At 37.1% G+C, this 2703-nt stretch overlaps 1 long non-coding RNA gene across 1 annotated transcript in view; it reads left to right on the top strand.

The window, feature by feature from the left end:
* Positions 1-2353, top strand: part of LOC109299749 — an 8350-nt gene extending 5997 nt beyond the window's left edge. Inside the window, exon 2 of the long non-coding RNA XR_002097984.1 lies at positions 103-2353. This is a non-coding gene — a long non-coding RNA (uncharacterized LOC109299749). The remainder of the gene's footprint in view (positions 1-102) is intronic.
* Positions 2354-2703: the final 350 nt, after the last annotated feature.

The raw sequence follows: 2703 nt of genomic DNA, 5'->3' as shown, positions 1-2703 counted from the left end.
CTTCATGCTTAGGCCCTGATCCTGCAAACACGTACACACTGGAGGCAGAACGTGTCTCCAGTGGTCCCAGGGACACCTACGAGGCTTTTAAGGGTTTTAAAGGTAGCTGAAAAGCTTAGCAGGCTGGGGTCCTCGGATACCCACTTTCATCAACAGCTGCCAGTTTACGGAGATGTGGGTGCTTAGCACCTTCGGGAAACAGATGACTTAATTGAAGAGCCTAAATATGGCTTTTTGTGTCATATGTTGGCAACCGTGAACACTTGTAGTCAAAGGCAAAATCACAGTGACTTCTGTCCTCTAAAAATCAGGCCTCTACCACCAAACATTTTGGCCTGGGTAAATACATGGATGCATTTTGTAGTCAGCGGGTGTTTTGGTCAAGCAAGTTCTGCAGAATTCAGGACCAGATCTACTGTTCTTCTTTTATATCTTCCAGCCCTGCACACTGTATTATTTTTTTCTTGTGATTCTTTAGTCTTTCTTTTTGTTTTTACATTCCACTGCACTGTTACTTCCTGCTTTTTATTTCTGATCTCTCAACCCTGGATGTAATCTGGAGTCCTTTCTTCAAGCAAAATCTCTTTGAAACAAGGGAGGTTGGATCCAGCCCCATATTCCATAACAAAGGTGAGAAATCAAATAGGAACAAGAGGGTCACAGACCCTTTATTATTAGATGATGGCCACAGAATAATAGCTTGTTATCTGCTGCACTTTCCAGTGTGTTACTGATATTACTTCTCTTAATTCCCTCTCCTTTACATTTTCTTTAGATTAGCAAATTTTTTTTGTCCTTCAGGTAACCCAAATCTGCTTTAAAGTGTGATATATTTAATGTGACTGACTACAAATTGACAAAGGCACAATGAAAGAAAGAACATATCTATACCTATTATCCAAAAAAGGAAAATTGTTGTTGTAATGACTTTAATAGCATTCCTATTCAATTCACTTTCTTCACATGCTTAGGAGTGTTTGCAAAATTTAAAGCAAGCACCCATAACTGGCATAAATTAACATCACCCCATTTCTTTTGTTCTGATATCTATTGACTTGAGTACATGCCCATTTAGATCAGCTGAAAAGGTGATCTGGAATATTTTCTCATAGTGCTAGAAGTAAAACTAGTAAATACCTGTGGATCACACAGCACATCTAAGATTCCTGCTGAAGAACTTTGCCATATAAAAATGCTCAGTTAGTGGCTTCCTCTTATTTCTACAGTCAACAGGTTTTTTGCCATTTGTTCCAGATCCTATGGCTTAAACTATAGTTATGAGTTATAATGGAGGATATCATGGGGAGGTTTTGTTTTGTTTTGTATTTTAATTACCAAATTTGAAAAAGGAGCAACATATTATCAACTCCTATAATCCTGAGGTAGGTCAGTATTAACTGCTGCTTGCCCAAGACCTGAAACAAGATACTGTTTTCCTTATTAATACATTGAAGGCAGTGGGAATTTTGGGTGAACAAAGAGGGCAGAATTCAGCCATAAATTTTCTATGGTAACACATTGCACTTTCTAATCACCCTCTTTCTCAATAATTACTAAATTCATTCAATTTATCTCCGTGCCTTTTTTATCCAGCAGATGTACAGATTAGAAGCTAGAATTTCCAAGAAGGTTTGATGCTTAAAATGTAGCAAGGAAAGGAAATCAGGAGAAATACAACAACCTGTCACAGAAATAAGAGAGATGCAATTGTAACCTTGCCTAAACCCAAATTAAAAGAAAGGCAGAGCAAAAGATTCATGTGCAAACAACTGTTTCAAGGAGGGAGAATCTTCAGTCTTCTTCTTGGATAGTACTTTATTCTGTCAGTCATTCAGGCTACCTATGAATAAAGTCATCCACATGTTCCCAAGAGAGAGCAACTGTGTAACAAGCATAAAGGCAAATGTTAACTTTATTTACTGGACAAAAAAGTCAAATGTTTCTCTTTACCTGTACTTTTGAGGTAAAGGGTATGGTTTTCAAAGGTATTTAAGTGCTTTAGGAACATAACACGTTTACATATTTAATAAATGTTTATTCCTAGTCACAACAACCAGTCAAGCACTCATTTCTAAAATATCTAAACCTGGATATCTGACACATTTCTAAAATGGGGTGAAATTTTTAAGGCAACATTTTTTGTAATTCAGCTGAAACAATTCAGGGATTTGTATCAAATTCCTTGAATTGTTTAGGCTGAAAAAAGGTTAAGAAATATTCATTTAGAATTTTTTTAACAAAGGATTTTCTTTTTTACATTTTTTTAATGACATTTTCTTTTTAAATTTATCTCTTTCATTTTCTTTAAAAAAGAAGGGGAGGGGGAAAGAGCCCCACAATAAAATGGTTAATTTAAACCACTATCATTGTTATTTCCGGTGTGTTTTTTTTTTGGGAGGGAAAGTGATTCTCCCCTATTATTCACTTTAGCCAGTGAACTGCAAAACATATGCGATATATACTGTTCTGCTCACCACCCATTCAGCAGGGCAGGGCTATCTCAATGATACAGAGAGGATTGTGCAACAAATGTTGTTTGTCTGCAGCCCCTTGTGGAGTATAAGTCTTAGGCGGACCTAAGTTATGCTACTCTCTCTGTGTGACAGAAATCTCCTGGGCTGTACCATACCAGTGGTATAGTTGCCTGCGCAGCAGGGAAAGGAAAACTACAAATTGTGGGTGGTTGACTTTCCCTACAAGATA

This window comes from Gavialis gangeticus, unplaced genomic scaffold (assembly GCF_001723915.1).
Source record: "Gavialis gangeticus isolate Ggan-Ray unplaced genomic scaffold, GavGan_comp1, whole genome shotgun sequence".
In the NCBI taxonomy this organism is placed as follows: Eukaryota; Metazoa; Chordata; order Crocodylia; family Gavialidae; genus Gavialis; species Gavialis gangeticus.
Note: the sequence above shows the minus strand (reverse complement) of the source record. Positions and strands in the feature narration are given on the sequence as shown.